At 42.1% G+C, this 19,032-nt stretch overlaps 1 protein-coding gene across 2 annotated transcripts in view; it reads left to right on the top strand.

Moving 5' to 3' along the window:
• LOC111866279 overlaps positions 1–19,032 on the top strand; it is a 658,988-nt gene that overhangs the window by 209,078 nt on the left and 430,878 nt on the right. The gene's annotated exons all lie outside the window — the stretch shown is intronic.

Raw genomic sequence — 19,032 nt, 5'->3', positions numbered from 1 at the left:
ATCTGTACTATCTTATACGCAGAAATAGATTACACATTTCAAAATTTGTTTTATAATGGTTTTAAATACTAAAAACGCAACTTAATGAAGCAAAATCCAAAGCTCTAGACATGTTCATGATTCTGCAGTTGTCTTTATACTATATTGTTTTTATTTAACAAACTGAAGACTGAAAACAATTGAAATTTCACATGAACATGACACAAGGTGTCGATGTTGTCTTTCTTGAACATTGCCAGCACAATGGCGAATAGAACTTTGGACACAACATTCCCTTTTATCAACTGCAATTGTTTTAGTTAGATGTTATCGAATGTTCTGTGCCGGTACTGAAGGTCATGAAGATATTGGGATTTGGACGGTAAGAGCGCACACCGTGCAAACGCTTTATTGGATGGACCCTGTAGAATCATTGCACTGGAGACGAATAAATGAAATTTAGGGCTACAGATTATATTCAGTGATCCAATAGCAACACTGGCGTTCCACATGTCATTCCTCTATGTAAGTAGAAAGTTTGCATAATAATAATTGAAAGATATTTTATATATGCATGTAATTAAACAGAGTGCAGTTGCATGATTATATCAGAAACATTCTAGATAGAAATTACGACGTGATCTTCGTTAGATGCTTCATTAGATGCTTTCATTCCTTTACAGACACCAGTATAACTTGTACACTAAAATATGGTAGACCATTCTTGCACAAATTTCCGGTTTTATACCTGTAGACTTGGAATTCTCCAAGAATATCAGACATAACCTCGATATTTCTAATATTCGCAGTGTAGGTAAATACTTCCCAACACGCAAACCACACACAAGCTTCTTGTACTAGGATTCCTGGAAGTGAATTCTAACCCTTGCTTTCCTTACTATCTTTGAATTTATAGATGACAAATTAGGATTAATAGTGCATCAGTATCCATACACTCTTGTCTCAGGGCGGCCGTACACCAACTGCGTCGTGACAAGCATCAAGACATGAGACAAAAGACGGTGTCTTGCTTCATTTGTGATTCGTCAGCATGAATCTGACGTCAGCATCATGACTCAGACCGGTGCGCGGCGGTTTTCATAATCTCATTCGTTTCAACTATGCACCTTTCTTTGCGTCATGTCTCAGACATTGTGTCTTGACTGTTACATGTCTTGACCCATGCCGGTGTGCGACCTACCTTATAATGTAATCTATCTCTTTCCATAGTTTCAATTAAAGCATGGATCCTCTCCAATCTGAAGTTGCTGAGTATAAACTCAAGGTTTTGCATCATCGCTGTGTTTGTTACTCTTAACTTAAATAATATTTTATATGAACAATGTAGATATGTTTATGATCCAGCCACTTTGGGGACTTGCCATAGATGCAAGGACGACACGAAGATGGATATCAGAAACAGGATATGAAGGAGCAGTTCGGATATATCTTGCTCAAGACTTAGAGCGATGACACACGGAGCGGTTGTGCCGACTCGGCGGCCGAGTCGGCCGCAGCCTTGGGACAAGACAAACGATGCTGCACGCCGACTCGGTGGCCGCGTCAGAAACTGCTGAGAATGTATTCAATCTATGGCGCAAGTCTTCAAACCGCTCGCTGCACCGCCTGCGACGACAGGCCGAGTCGGCGAGCACCGCCTTGTCTGTTTTATCCCATCTGATGCAATAGAACTACGCGCCGCGTCCGCGAAAACCGCTCCGTGTGTCATCGCCCTTAGTATTGTGTAGTGTAGACCCGTTGCTAGGCAACGACCGCAAGATAAGTAAATATAGAACGGCCATTGCCAAGCTATATCTCTGCGAACAACTGCCGTTGCAAGGCAATGGACGCAACAGAGACGCATGCAACATTGGAAGAGCTGTTTGAAGCGGTGTTCTCTACGCGGTCCGTGCTATACCTACGCGATGCAACAGTAGAATAACTGTTAGAAGCGATGTTCTCTGTGCGGTCCGTTCCGAGGCCACATAACGAAGGGACATTAGAGTTTTGACACGGCAGTGGGAAGAGTAGGAGTTTGATGTGAGATGGCCGCCATCCTGGGGGTTAGTGATGTGGAGTGAGTTGGCTTATGAGTGAGTGAGTGAGTTAGAGGACTGATGCGGTTCAGTCCTTGTGAGCTGTTGCTGTTAGAAGCTGATAGCTAAGACCGGAGACAATTTGGGAACCCAGGGGAAGGGGAACGTCTGCCGTTGGAAGCCATTACCAGACAACGACTGGTGAAGACAGAGCAGGTTGAAAAGACACTGTGCTGTATTGAATCGCAGAGAGTGAATTAGCAATAGCGCTACAATTACTTGTAGTTACGATTTGTAAGTGTTCGGTAAACCCAATTACCAAACCAAACCGGGTCTATAATCACACTGAATCTCGTGAGAGTATATTGGCATGCTTTTGTGAGTGTGGTAAAGGGTCTTCGGACTTCATAAAGTAGCAAAGTTCTTGGCTAGCTCTTCTTCAAGAGAGAGTTTGTCTGTACCATGGATGTAATTAGGTGGCCAGTTAGACAGTTATGTTGGTTTATGGTCGTTTTCAATAAAAATTTCGCTTGCCCTACTGTATATTGTATCTTGAAGGAGACGGTGTGTAAAATGTGACACCCGGAAGCATAGATTTGCACATGAACTTTACGTTAAAAACATTTAATACAGTCCACTCTCTTCCATTTAGCACCAAGGATAACACATCACAATCCAAACCTCAATCACCCCATAAGTTTTCGTGGTGTAGTGCCTAATTGGCCGATGAAAGTGGCCGCGCGGTCTAGGGCATGAACCCTCTTCGCCCGCCCCAACACTGGGATCGTGGGTTCGAATTCCACTTGTGGACGTCTGNCGACTAACCGCTTGAGCTATGGCGCGGCCTATTCTGTGTGTAGGTAGCGGCCTTGCGACGGGCTGATCCCCCGTCCGAGGAGTCCTACTGACTGTGCATAGAATAAGAAACTGAAAAAGTTTCACAAGGGTTGTAGAGACATTGATAGATAGATAGATTTTTCTTTTTTAAATTATATAATTTATTTAACAAAAACTAGTTAACAATGACTTAGATTTTTACAACACAACATATAAATGAAAGAAAATAAAATAAAATAATATATATTTAAAATGTATACTGCATTTTATATGCAGTTGATGTGTACAGCAGTACTTAGATCTCATTGTTGAGTATAATTCGTCCCTCTTGAATTCTTCCTAGTATGTTTTTATAGATAGATACGTAGGTAGGTAGGTAGGTGGTGCTTAATTGAGCTCAGGGGATAGGTTTACCCAATTAGAGACCACTTTACTATCTCACATTTAAGTATATCCTTTGTCTTTCAGTGAATTTTGGAAATAGAAATAAACATTGCCGTACTCAGCTGAACTCCAGGATCTGATTAACGAGTTCTGAGCAGCTAACGATTCAGCAAGTTACTCTTAACTGAACTGTGCCCAATTAGAATATTTGTTAATTTTCGTCTGCAACTGACGGTCAAATAGCGCCATGCCGAATCTGGCGTTTGGGACATGGGGGGGGGGGTATTAGTGGCAGTCAGGGAAGCGCGAAGGGAGCAATAGACGTAATGGGTGCCGCTGGGGAAGATTTGAGTCAGTCGGTCGAAACACAGACAAAGGTCAACATGGGGTTGCGGCGGCGAGATGCGACGAAGAACACATGCATCAGCGCGCGTGCGTACACAAAGATGTTACTCAGTTAGTGCAAGAATGATGTAACTCAAACTGGGTAAACATGGCTGTGTAATTTATAAAGGAGTCTTACAAAGAAAATGATTCGGGATATCGATGGACTACGAACTGGACAGCCGGGGTTCGATTCCTCGTAGTGGAAAGATATTTTTGTTCCACTCCACAGCGCCCAGACTGGATCTGGAACACACCCAGCCTCCTATCCAATGGACGTTGGGGGGCTGTTTCCTCTGGGGTAAAACAGCTATGGCAGAAAGCTCACTTACTCACATCCATTTGGTGCTGAAGTCAAGTATGGTCGAGTTATACCTCCACCCCCCCCACACGTCTTCATGGCTTGGTGCTTAATATGAACATAAAATTTCATCAATGTGCGCCATTTTTTCAATTAATAATTTATTCATCAGCTGTATAGTTAACCAGTATTTTCAGCTGCATATGACTCTTTCAAAGTTCTTGTGGTGAAACAGACGTTATTGTGTGCTCGTCCCTTGTGTGTGACTTTATCGGCAAACTCTAACGCTTATTTTCAAACTTTCCTACAGATAGCGACCTCACGGAGTCACTAATAGCTCACCGTACACCAGCTCGTTTACTGTGTAAATTCATTTTATATACAAGCCTAGGATTTTCGGGCGGTACCATATTTGGTTGAGGCACTATGCCACAAGCAGAAAGGTTCCTGATGGGGTGCATTTTTTCAAATTTCCTAATCCTTCCAGGCGCATTATGGCCATGGTGTCGACAGGAATGAGTACCAAGAATGTTCCTGGGGGATAAAGGGCAGCCGGCTCGTAAGGCTGACCTCACCACCATCTGTGAGCCGATTGCCTAGAGAAAATGTGGGAGCCTCAACATCCCACAACCCTATGGACCTTCACGGCCTGTTACAGGGACAGTTTTACTATTTACCTTTTACTGTGCCCCTCTTCATTATTGTATTTACGTGCACACTAAATGAAACGATGCCTCGCCCGAGAACTAAACTAGCAGTGAACCAACATCACCATGACACTGTCCCACAAAACCAGTTACAAAAGTGCAGTCTCACAATAGTATGTCTCAAGGACGTTTGCACTGCGGTAAATTTGTGTGGCTTGAAGTAAAATAACTTTCTTGTAGATTGTAAAGTGTTCTGACGATGGTGTACATGTATTACATTCGGAATTACTGGGTTTTTGGACTTTGTCAATCGTCCGGTATTTTATAATCTAGAAAAACAACGCTTCGGAAATTGGATCTGTTTCCGTCCTCAGGTGAGGGGGAAGACACCTACTCTGTTGGGCCTCTTAGATAGAGCTAACCCCAATCACTGAACAACTCCTGTCCGATTTACTACAGCTATTTAATACTCTAAGACCAGGCTAATTCGACGGGAGATAGCAGGAAAGTGTGAAATAAAAATTGTGATAGAGCACGCACATACGTGGAACTAGGATAAAGAAGGAGGTAGAAATTTATGCTACAAACCTAGCCAACAAAACCAAGTGCATGAACACCAATGCACAGAAAACAATGGAAAAATCTGTGAAGGCAAACTGACAAATTACTTTCTGTCTTGGTGCACGGAATACTTAGGCATTGCTCCTGACGTTAGCTGGAAGGTCTGAGGAAACGCGTTAAGTGTTGTCAAATGTAGTTGGTCAGCTTATCGAGATTACATCCTGAGAAATCCTGCATGGAGCTCGAACTGCAGACCGATTGATGGCTGAGTGAGTGAACGGATGGGAGGTACAGGTAACGTCCTTGTACGCAAACAGGATGGAACGAAGGCGTATATGGGGACCGAAGGTAAATCTGAATAAGATAATATCACTGAGAATAGACAGAGCGTACGTGTATTCATAGACGTGTCTGCTCAAATTGGAGTACATCATTGCTCTTTGTAATCTGCTTCGATGTAGCCTAATTAATTAAGGTGGCTCGAGTCATATATCTGCAGGGGAATTTCTTGAGTAATATTTCCCAGCCAGTGTGTCACAGTCTGGATGTTTAATACGAGGGAAAATCAGCAAATGAGTCACAAATGGGTATAAAACATAAAGCGTGTGATATTCTAACCTGAAAAAAAAAATATTTCTCGACATTCCTCCACCAGCATTGATACATTTGTCCCATCGCTTTACAAATGCTTCGAAACCCATATAATAGAGTCTTCTCACAGTTGTCTCAGCACTTCCGCTTCATCTGCGACTTTTGAACGTTCTTGAAAGAATTTCTCAACCCAGATGTGAACCGCTTTACGCGACACATACTTCCTAACATAAACAGGAACCATTTCTTTATGAATATCCTTTGCATTGAGTCATTTTGTCCACAGAAAACATACAAAATAACGCTGCTCCTCGGTAGTACAGTCCTCAAACAAGGTCGCCATTTTGACTATTGAAATCAGCCTCCAAACATGCGCATGCCCGTCTGCTGCCTAGATGTCATGAAGCTGAAGTGTGCTCCTACCTAGTGATACTGTGTCAGTAGCAGTGAAACCTAGATGAAGAGGTGCTTAGAGATTTTCGAAGGGTGGAAAGGAAATCGGCCGTGATTTCTGTCAAATTACCGGTCCATACTGGAATTAGTGTGATAATGGAACCGACATTTTGTTCAGCCCTGTTTTGCGATTTCATCAGCCTGTGCTATTGTTTCGTATGGTGTATTCTTAATGCTCCGACACTAAAACTTCTATCAGAAAATATTTCTTAATATTGTGACATGACGCCTGAAAGCCATAATAGTGGAGGCAGAGCCAGCAGCCCATTTCTAGACAACGGCTCGCTAAAAATGTCTCCACAACAACGAATACGACTGAAGAAGAAATACATTGCATACAGAGTCACGTCCATTCCTAGGCAACGCATGAAGAAACGTCTCCGTTCTCACGGCAACGAACTACAAAAGCACAGTAACAGCGAAAAAAGCGATAACTCTACTGTTGAAGGAGGTGGTCTCCATAGGGTTCGATCCGAACCTACCTCAGGGAGAGAATTGACCAACAGAAGACAGACTGCGACAGAATACAGAAGAGGACAACACAGAAGACGTCAGACGTGAAGTCTTTAGTTTATGTGGTGTCATCATTGTTCGTAGTTACGAAGTGTTATAGTTGTAAGATTAACACAAATTGCAGTTCTGCCCGGTAAATATCCAACAAATCGCTTCATCTAATCCCGAACCCATTAATTACTCGTCGCGTTATCAGGATACGTGACAATATTTTAATGACCTGCTTTATATTTCACAGTTCTATTAACACTTTTTTTTTTTTGCATACGTAGCTATTCATAATCTTCGTATTCTGTCTATCGCACTTCTCCTGAGTCCTTGTACTAGTACCCTTGCCTCTATCAACTGCAATTCATATACAAACTATTTATTACATAAAAACATAACAAAGTTCAAATCATAATATGAACATGTTTGCACCATATATGCTTAAATCAGACATATAGACACGTGAACACACGATTTTATAGTAGTAGGCCCTCCGTTATTTTGGTATTGTGTGTATTACCACTTCCAAACGATTGGAAAACACTGTCCTTTGTTGTAAGAAATGTGTCGGTTCTTGTATCTGAGTGTTCTCCACTGTGCTGCTAAATACAAAACATTCCAGTGTGAGCTCTTGCCTGCCAGTACTGAATCATTGTCATATGCCTCTCATGCACTGAGGAAGCCGCCAGCCAGTGATATACACTGTGTGGTGAATAGACTTCGAAACGTGTTCTGTGGTGGGTGGATGGGACAAATGGAACCATTTGGCAGGACGAAACAATAAGATAATATAGTGAACCCAAAATACATTATTGCTACAGATAGAAGTGGTTAGGCATGCTTACCAGGGGAAGTGGGGCAGGAGCAGGAAACAGTGTTACGTCTGAGAATGCGTTGAACAACACACGAGCCGAGGTATTGTCACGTGATCTCTGCCTAATTCTGTGAAGCGCAGAGTTTGTTTAAATAATACTGTCGCGTGTTAGGTGACTATAGGTGGGTTTTGGATTGATCACTGGGTTTGTTAGTTACTTGTACAACTCGTGTCTACACTCAGCAGATCACTATGACACATAGTGTCATCAGTCACGCTGCCTGGTAACGCCTTCCGACGGCGGAAGTTTTTCTGCTTCCGGGCTTACGTCCTTGTAGGTTGGCAACCATCTCACGTCAATTTCATACCCTGATCGGTGCCGTCAGCTGGTACTGTCCTCTAAAAATCAATTTACTTTAGGACTGGTGGTTTGCCGCCAATCAGTTCATTTTGACCTCCCTATTCAACTCATATTTTCTTCACTGCTAATATGACTCCTTATTTAGCCTCGGCGCGGACCGCATAGAAAACATCGGTTCACATGCCACCATGCTGTTTCCTAACAATGAACTTTTCTTGTGGCTCCACAATTCTTGCTTTGATCAAATATGCCACAATATATAGAAGTTCGTTTCCTAACTCAGAGAAAACACTCTGCATCTCCATTTCGTAAACCAGTCTGAAAATCTGGTGTATGAAAGCAGGCGCTGCTTGTTGTAAGGAACACATGAAACACATAAATACGCTGTGTCAACAAGAAAGATTTTAGTGTTAAAGCCCGCAGTACTTTTAGTAACCACTTTTCTTTAAAGGGTTACTGGAGCCGTCCACACGCTCACGTGTTTCCTGTTCGTACTTCTGGACGTATTGGATGCAATATTATATGTGGGGGGAGGGGGGCAGATGTTACATATCTGGGGGATCTACACCGGAATGTTGTATGTGAATCTAATTTTATTTGGTACCTGCCGAATGAAAACTCCGTGGCCGGTAGTCCGCAAGCGATCTATACCGACCGAGCGACCGCCGCTTGTCGGCGAAGTTAGTGCCAACTTTAGCGGATAGAGGGTGTCGCGTTGCCAGCGCAACGGATCTCCACGGCCGTTAATCTCGGTTTTCTAGACCGGAGCCGCTATTTCCTTGAAATAGCTCCTTATTTATCCTCACGAGGCTGAGTGGACCCCGTTCCAGACCCACTACTTCTCAGAAAACTGATAACGCCTGGAATCGAATCCGGAACTTCTGGATCTGTAGCCAGGAACTCTGACCACAAGACCACAGAGGCGGTCCATATATTTCCTAACTTGTTTAAATTAGTTCCATAAAGTCATTCATTGTTTCGCCTTCTCTACCATTGTCTTATTTCCTCCAAAACAAATTACCTTATACACGTACTAACATATTGTCACCCGTAGGGGTAACCGATAAGATGGTTTCTGGATTATTGCACCTTATACATCCACACATTTCGGGACTACAGGAAGTACAGCCCAATTGCTATTCTACACATTTTCCAGTTCACCGTTAACACGCACTAGGATCTCAGTCTTCATTAGTCGTATCCTGACAACTGATTCATCACAGTCTCACTGTAACTTCAAATCACACATGAAATCTTCTGGGCGCAGTCTAATTCCTCTCTTGCCACTTCTTGTCAGTCACTTTCGACTTCCATCTCCAGAACTCGAACCAGTTCTTTTCCTTCTCGACTACTTCATTCCACAACTGTTCTGTACTCCCCAAGTGACCTTCTTCGCCCCTCTATAAGCCCTTGGCACCGATCTCACAGAAAACACCGTCTTTTATTGTAAAGAAAACATGTTTACTGTTTCGTTGCCTAACCAATATATATATAATGCCATTTACTTACTTACTTACTCATGGAGCTGAGCCCTTGTGGAGGAGATGCCAATTCTGTAGCTACTCAAGAATTTCCCAGCATTTTATGGAACCCGAAGTTTCATTACCGTGTTCACAAGAGCCCTCGACTGGTCCCTATCCTGAGCCAGATCTTTCCAATTCATACCATCCCATCCTATCTCTCTAAGATCCATTTTAATATCGTCCACCCACCTACACCTTGATCTTCCCAATGGTCTCTTTCCTTCTGGCTTTCCCACCAATATCCTATATGCGTTCCTCGTCTCCCCCATTCGTGCTACATGCCCTGCCCACATCCTCCGTGACGTGATCATTCTAATTATACTTGGAGAAGAGTACAAGTTATGAAGCGCCTCATTATGCAGTTTTCTCCAATCTCCTGTCACTTCATCTCTCTTTGGTCCAAATATTCTCCTCAACACCCTATTCTCAAACTCCCTCAGTCTATGTTCCTCCCTTAATGTCAGAGACAAAGTTTCACACCCATAGAGAACCACAGGCAAAATTATAGTTTTGTATATTCTAATTTTTATGTTTTTGGAATGCCATTGACTTACTGATTTAATGACATTCGGTCAATATGTTAACCACATTACCAACCAGTCGGTTAGTCTGTTATGCCAGCGGAATCGCCTGTCTATGTTTTGTCAAGTCAATCAAATAATCTCTCTTTAAACAAACCTACATCAGTCACTCAGCGAACCAATTAATCAGTGACTAACTCACTCGTGGAGTGTGAGTGGGAATATGAACGCAGTGTTGCAGAAAACTCATTCGCTCCCATTTCTGTTAGCTGAAGAGGAACACACCACTTTGCTACAGAATAGTCCCAGACGTGCACTGTTCTTTTGTCTGCGTGTACTAAGTTTATACAAAGTAAAATTAGCTCTCTCTCACTCTCTTTTTGTCATCTCGTAAAGCAGTCCCCACGCGATTGAATACAGCTGGGCCAGACTGCCCTGAAATGCAGGTACTGCCCCTAAGTATAGGCAATTACCGTAACATTCCCCCAGTCTAGCATCCCACACCTTGAGTTCATGTTTATGGGGGCGAGTACTGATAGTCTGTTGATTAGACCTAAAGGTTGCAGGCAGCGGTCGTGATCTGCTTGTAGGAGCGGCCCGCGGAACGTTCGAGTGTCGATTGTCGTAAACGTATCAACGCTTTGTATCGTGAGTTAGTATATACACTAAGTGCATCCATTTATTTGATTGTGTATCTTAAGGTGACTTGTAATCTCCAATCTTCAAAAACACAAATTGTTTGTAACGAAGTGTCAAGGATAGGCAGAGAATATATAGAGTGTAATATCGGTAATCCGAAGCCAGACACACAACAGTTCAAACAACCACCTACAAGACAACATGGGGATTCCCTATATACCATATGATAACGTCTTCACGATAGTGCCACTACACCCAACTTGCCACCCGATGAAATGGGAGATAACGCGTGTGAACATACAAGAGTTCATAACCTCATACTCACCTAGGAAAACCCAGACCAGAGCGACCAGTATACCAGCGAAATAACCAATAGATTTATACAGACACACAAAATTCCGTGGCCTGTATTCCGCAAGCGGACTATACCGACCGAGTGACCGCCACTTGTCGGCGAAGTTAATGCCAGCTTTAGCGGATAGAGGGTGTCGCGTGGTCAGCGCAACGGATCCCCACGGCCGTTTATATATACTCGTATTTTAATCTTAATTTCGACCTTCATTTAACCTTTAACTATATAAAAAAGGTAAACAGGTATGGCTATCCCTGTAACAGGCCGTGAAGGCCCATATGTTTGTGGGACGTCGAGGCTCCCACATCGTCTAGACAGTCTGCTCACAGATGGCGGTAAGGTTGTTAGCCTTACGAGCCGGCTGCCCTTTACCGCCAGGAAGAATCCTGGTACTTATTTCTGTTAGAGGCTGTCACTGTTCTCTTTCTTATAAACGGGTTGCTTAAGTGTTTTCTCATAATCAGCATAGCGCTGCTTTCCATGGTCTCTGTGAAACTTAACATTAATCACGGGTGGTAATGCGTGTCATTACTGCATATTACGTGTATATGGACGTATGGCGAAGTGGAGATATAACTCCATCATTCTTGACCTTGTCATTGAATGTGGGTGATTGGTCATCTTGACGCCACGGGCACTTTACCCTCGGGGAAAGACCCCCCGGTACCCATTGGATAGGAGGCTGGATGGGCCCCAGAGCCGGTCTGGACGCTATGGAAGAGACAAAATATTGGCCCTGCCGGGAAGGGAAGTTTGCATAATTATCTTCAATAAAGTCAAATGCTTGGCTGGTACCTAGACTTAGCGTTTCCATTATAGCATTGCACTGCAGGTCCTGTTATAAGCGAAACATGGTCATTAAATTACCCAGGAATCTATGTTATCAGTATGTATCTGTGTAAGATTTGAGGTTTCCACGGCGGTGATTATGACGAAAGCAGTGTTCTGGGATGTGGCGCCGTGTAGATATTGTGTTAACCGACGTTTCGGATGAACGTATCTCCATTTTCAGGGTAGAAGAAAAAAGAAGAAAATCCTCAATCGAGGCAAGCAACTACTCACGCTGGTTCCTCGCTAGCGGATTGTCTTTTTTCTTCTACCCTGAAGATGGAGGTAATGCGTTTCTCCGAAACGTCGGTTAATAAAATATCTACATGTCGCCACATCCCAGAAGACTGCTTTCTTAAATACAGTAAAACTTGGTTATAGCAACATCGGTTTCTGCGACATCTTGTCTATTGCGTCAAATATTCAATGGTACCAACTAATTCGTCATAAAGCAACTGTTTTTATACCTTGCTTAGTACGACATGCACAAATGCATCAACCTCGTATGTAACGTCATTTTCATTCCTGAATTTCTCTGATATGGACATTGAACGTAATTTAGAAAGTGTGTATTGGGCAAGTAACAGGAAACAGATGAAGATAACTGATTACTGTACTCGTATCTAGGTACAGTAAGGCACAACAATTGATGTAATCTACTGTAATTTGGTGAGTAGGCCTACCTTTAATATACAGTATTAATGCGGTGTGTATTGTCAGTGAAAAGCGCCGTAATATGTCTTTGATATTACACATTTGGGCAATTCCACGTTAATGTTACGTTAGTCTGTACTTAACTACATATTTCACCTAAAAAATGCAACATTTTAACTCGGTTTTTGGTAGATTTTTACGTGACTAACGTAAGGCTACTGTGGAAGTGCCCATTTCGGTTACAACGACATTCGTTTATAACGACACTATTTTTAGGTCCCTTTGATGACGTTATAACCAAGTTCTACTGTATATATATCTAGGTCGAGTAGCCTATAGAATATCAGTTATTTCTATCATAAGGGAAACAGCGTCGTTATATTACCCAAGAATCAATATTATCAATATGTATCTAGGCAAGGTAACCACCAGTAGCATGACATTCGTAATGATTTTCGGAAAAAAAAAAAGTGAGTTACTTGTCGCTAAAGTACCAATGATCTCCAATGACACAACGTTGAGAAAGTCGGTTATTTGTGGAGGATACTGATGGTCTTTATAACTGAATGGGACTCGCTCCTGCCGTTGAGAAGAATGAATTGACTCAGTGAACTGCCTGTTATCGCCGTCCTGTAGCCGCGGAAGTCCCGACTCCACTGTCTCCGGGAAGGGAAGTTTGATAGCCACAGCGCACTTCAGTAAGGAAACCAGATCGTGTCCATGGCAGAACTCCAACCGTATGTTTCTAATTCTAATTTAAACGCACGGAAGTCTGACCTTGTATGAAATGTCACATTCCAGCACATGAAACACGAACATGACTACATGGGCGTGCATAGCTGCTAATACGTGTAATAATAGTTCAGAAAGAAAGAAAATTCTTTCACTGTATGAAAATGCGGTTTTCAGGCGAAGTGCCGAAAAAAGTTTTTTTTTTTTTTTGGTTTTGTTTTAATATAATTTCCCTCTGTCAGCATAGTGACTAGGTTACGGGCTGGATGTCCGGAACTCGATGCCCTGCAGGGGCAAGAGGTTTTTCTGTTCTCTGTGGAGTCCATACGGGCTCCGAAGCCCACAGCTTCCTATCCAATGGACACCGGGGACTGTAACCCCGAGAGTAAAGTGACAGGAGCGCGAAGCTGACCACTCACCTCCTCCTAGTGCCGGAAGTTAAGAATGATGGAGCTATAACTCCACTTCCCTATATGGCTTACGGGATAATGCTTAATTATGTCATTAAATAGAGAGGTAACTTTACATTTTACCTTTATCTTAGTTTCTATAGTGTATTGCCCTTATTTCAGCTAAAGTGCTTAGCACGATGTACATTTTGTAGCTATTGTCTGTCTTATTTTGAATGTGCAGTTGGTTTGGCTGACTCCGCTAACAGAGAGTAAATCCTATAGAATACTATCATCCTATAGTATAGATGAAAGGAGAGCGGGTGTTGCTCAGACTAACTTGTGGATGGGTGCTTCCCCCGGACAGAAGTACAGGTTGATTTTAAATTATTGTCGGGGTTTCCGTGAACTATAATTTTCAAACCAGGAATAATAAGATAAAACTGCTATGGAATATGAAAGGGTAACTCAAATAGTTTTATTAATTATATATATAATGTTGCAGAATGCTAAACAACTTCAACATGCGCCCCTTTCATGGCACGTAAGATGTCCAAGCGGTAATCATTTTCGCTTCAAGTGTTCTCCAGCATTTGCTGTGTAACTGTTTCTGTCGCACTAACACTACCAGCCTCTTGAAATTGCTTTAACTAACGTCGGATAGCATTATCTGAAGGTGGATCTTTTCCGTATTGAGTTCTGTAACGACGTTGCGTTTTGATAACGGACTTTGTTTCGAAAAACCAAAATAATCACATTGCTTTCTCTTGAACAGTCGCCATTTTTAGATATGACGCCATATTTTCTCCCAGACATCAATGCAGCGAGTACAGCGTTGCCAAATAAAACTTTTTGAGTTACGTTTCTATAGTCCATCGGAAATTTTATTTTATTTCTGCCGATTTGAAAGTTATTAGCCACGAAAATCCCGACTATAATTTAGAATCACCCTGTAGGTACAAAGCAGCTCCTAAAACGCTCTAGCAGTATTTTCCTGCGTCTGCAACCCAGAAGCCAATATTAGAACATCAGGTAGTTATACCGAAAGTGTTAACTCTTAATGTAAGAAGTGCATGCTGTGGGGAGAAATAGCCGCAAAGTCTTAAGGGTTGCCATATTCACAAAGCATCTAATTGCGACATGCGTAGTGTGCACTCACATGTCTCTACGTACCTATGTACTCATTAAGAATAACAAACGTCCAGCTCTTACATTATGTGACGCAGAGCAAAATAAAAGCGCCATTATGTGCTGACATATTTGCGATTAATTTTACGCTGACATGCGGGTTATTTGAGTAGATAGCGCCAAACTCTTCTGATTTTGAAATAAATCGAAACAAAAAAGCCTTTGTTGTGTTCATACGTGTGTCGATAGTGTAGCTTATTGTTCTTGCATGCTACTGCAGAATCCGGAATTAAAATGTTGATTCATTAAAATAACCTGGCCTTGAAAAGGAGAGTCTTTGTACTCTCAGTGATAGGCGTCGCTGCTGGTTTCCTTATAGCCTGCAATCAGGAAATATGATACACCCCTTGCTAGTTTCATCACAGCAGTGGCTGAAGTATCCTTAACGGTTTGACTCCTCATTAAACAAATTGCTTACATTAATCAGCTCTTTAAGAGATGAAAAACGATGCAATAACAATACTATCCTCTGGGATTGGACTCCGTATAGTCTGGTAGAGGACTGTAGTACCGCTGTCTTCAGGACTGAAGAGTAAACAAAGTTCTGTGATTGCTGCTTGCTTTTGCTTCCGTGGCTAACTCTCCGATCTCCATGACATAGACAGTGTTTTCCTCTGAAACTTTTGTAAACTTATAACAAACTACATGACGTCATGTGATAGACGCTTCATAGCGACTGCCCAGAGATCCTAAAACCTACCAATATAATTAGAGTTTGAGTTGCCATTTAGAGGTCTGAATATGAGAATAGTTGGCCACCCTGCACACACTATATTGCCATTATTAGATGCCATCCCGATTCTCAGGCATTGGGGAGGTGTAGAAGGGCTATTCCCAAGCAAGAACGACCCAATGAAGTCCGGAGACATTGGAGATCACTCTTTACGTTCACTTCTGCCAGTCCATCTTCCGTTTTAAGTTCTAAAATCGTTAAACCCATAGTAAAAGTATTCAGCAGATTTGTGTTACATCCAGTGTAACCAGTCTTTAATTGTTTAAAACAATTAAAGACTGGTTACACTTGATGTAACTTAAAAGTCATTGCATTTAGTGTATCGGTGAATGAGGTCTAAAATTAAAATGAACGAATAAAATTGTAAAATTTTCTATGAAACGCTTTCCCATAATCTTCCAAACTGCTGACCGAGGAGAATTGTGTTCCCGACTGGCGTGCCTTTTATGCTTTAGAATTTTAAACCTATGAAAGACATTCTGCCCCTTGTCTGTTCCCATGCACAATTGATTGAATGTCTTGCTTCATATTCGGAACTTCCCGGGCTCAGTTTTGTCATTGAGACCGAATTATCTCAAGTGAATGCCAGGACAGTAAGGTGGAGGTAAAAGTAATGTTGCACCTAAAAGAAGTAAAGCTATCCCTGTACCAGGCCGTGAAGGCCCATAGGGTTGTGAGACATTGAGGCTCCCACATTATCTAGACAATCGGCTCAAAGATGGTGGTAAGGTTTTCAGCCTTAATTAAGCACCACGCCAAAAGACATATGGAGGAGTTCAGGTATAGCTCCATACGTTCTCTGCACTACATGGAAGCTGATCGAACCACAGATTTGATACCCAGTATAAAATACATTTCTCGTTTAAATATGTAACTTCAATTTGATCCATTTGTTGTTCATTATTATCATGACGTGTGATTTGTATTGCTGCATTAGGTTTATTGCATTTGCATTGATAAGACTGCTGCCTGTCTATGGCCCTACAGCCCTTGCGGACTGCCGCTTACTTGTTTCTTAATCCTATACGCAGTCGGTAAGACTCCTTGGACGGGGGAGCAGCCCGTCGCAAGGCCTCTACCTACACACAAAACAACACAAACAGAATAAATACGAACAGACATCCATTCCTTGAGTGGGATTCGAAGCCACGATTCCAGCGTTCGAGGGAACGAAGACAGTTCATGCCTTAGATCGCGCGGCCACCGTGATCGGCAGTCAGATTACTAACGAATATAAATCAGTAAATATCGGCTCCGAACATATGTGTACTCCACTGTTTCCATTCGTTTATTGCACAGACGGGATTCTGCATTCTCGGGACGAGTTTAAAGTTCATCCATCATTCACCACAACTTCACGAATTATACTGTCACCAAATCTGTTCTCATTAAATAACTTGTTGGTCTATATTTTTATTGGTCTTTTTGGACTTTAATTTAAAACATTACGATTTTCCTTAATTTGTATGACTCATACAGCTAATCTTTTCAGTTTTATCTAAGCATTAAGCTGACTGACATTTTTCAGTATTCCTGTTTATTGTGAGTGCCACACTGACCAAAGCCATGCATCACTACCGACAGCAACACAAATCGTGGGCTTAGGGCGTGTCCTCAGTACCACCAGAACCGCAGTCACTGTCGCCAGATTTTCTTTCTTTCTTTCGTTCTTATTTTGCCAGCTCTTTCCTTGTACTTTTAATTCTCTGAAGCTTTCTTTTTCTTTCTTTCTTTCTTTCTTTCTTTCTTTCTTTCTGTCCTCTTCATCCATATCCGTGATGACTTCTTTCTATTCTTCTGTATCATTTTGTCTTTTCTTCTGTTTATTTCCACCTACTTCACTCAACATTCCTTATCGTTCTTAGCTTCTTATTTTCCTTTTAAGATCTCAGTGTTCGTTAAGACGGTTTATCAATACGATGCTAGCTAGGCCTTCTGGGCATTATCCATCGTCCTATTTTATTTAAAAGAACGTTCCGGAGACTGGACAGTGTTAAAAAAGTCAATCATTGCATTTTCATTTTTGTTTTCAGCCCGCCTCTTTCGTCTATCCTTCCCAATTTTTCACCGCCTCTCTGCTGTTCTTCCTCAGTTCCTCAGCTTATGAACTTGCACGACTACATTTTAATGAAATGATTTTGTCAGACGCATTGAAATGTCTGAGTCATGCTGACAGAATGTATTGTCGACTCTGGGCAACATATTCGTCACTGTTGTTATTATTATTATTATTATTATTATTAACTGTTAATAATATTTAATGTTCTGTGTTATGTAGTTCTTAGTTATTACGTTGTTTGTTAGTTATTCTGTGACCGCCTCTGTGGTCTAGTGGTCAGAGTTCCTGGCTACAGATCCAGAGGTCCGGGTTCGAGGCCCGCCGCTTCCAGATTTTCTGAGAAGTAGTGGGTCTGGAACGGAGTCCACTCAGCCTTGCGAGGATAATTGAGGAGCTAGTTGAATGGAAAATTAGCGGCTCCGGTCCAGAAAACCGAAGTTAACGGCCGTTGGGATTCGTTGCGCTGACCACGCGACACCCTCTTTCCGCTAAAGTTGACACTATGCCGACAAGCGGCGGTCGCTCAGTCGGTATAGTTCGCTTGCGGACTACAGGCCACGGAGTTACTATTGTGTCATCATCACTACTGAGATGTCATGCATCGCCTTGTTTTGTAGTTTCTACGTATTTGTTTCTTTCTTTCACTCATGCGCACTTTGTAATTTGCCCTTGGGCTCTTGAGTTAGCATACAAATAATTAAGAATTGAACTGAATCGAATTATTTGGACCTCAAAGAAACTTAAAACTGAATTGAAGATAATTGTTCTCGGGAAGTTATGAAGTTATTATCTTCGGTACGAATGTGTTCTGTCAGTGCACTGGCTGTAATATTCTCACCTTGCAAATAATTCACCGCCATATTATGTCTTCATAAAAACAGGTGTAATTGTTTAACAGTAAAACAGAGTGGAAAATTTCAGATCGATTTCAGTTGCAGGCTCCATTGCAACATTGCTTTGGGTCCTGTAATTACTCGTATAATTCATAATAGAGGTTTTTGGTTTCCGAAGTTGGCAGGTGTGCTAGGAGAAGGAAGATCGATAGGATCTACATTCGAAACGGGGCGAGGACTGCTGTAAAATCCCCCGCCATTAGCAACAGCTCCGCAAGTCCCTTGCTGTTACAGTTCCCAGTTCCTTTATTGCTTTTTCTCACGTGAACCAGCACTGACCGTACATACAGTTTGAAGGATTCCAAGACAATTTGTGAAAGTCACTTTCACTTTTTTAGTGTAAGTAACATGCAGTAAGGCCTAGCTTATAACCAGAACCCATATGGACATGTGATGAAACGAGATTCGCGCTCCTGTTTGGAATCTAATCGCGGTCACTTTACTGAACCTAGGTTTTTCCTCACTGTACATTTCGAACGGGGATATACAGTGAAGAAGGCAGTCTTCTGGGATTTGGCACCGTGTATATGTGGTGTTAACCGACGTTTCGGAGGAACGTATCGCCTCCATCTTCAGGGTAGAAGGAAAAGTATAAGAAATCTGCAAGCGACAAGACCGTGAGAAGGTAAAAGCAGACTGGATACGTTCCTCCGAAACGTCGGTTAACACCAC

This window comes from Cryptotermes secundus, unplaced genomic scaffold (assembly GCF_002891405.2).
Source record: "Cryptotermes secundus unplaced genomic scaffold, Csec_1.0 scaffold1025, whole genome shotgun sequence".
Classification (NCBI taxonomy): Eukaryota; Metazoa; Arthropoda; class Insecta; order Blattodea; family Kalotermitidae; genus Cryptotermes; species Cryptotermes secundus.
Note: the sequence above shows the minus strand (reverse complement) of the source record. Positions and strands in the feature narration are given on the sequence as shown.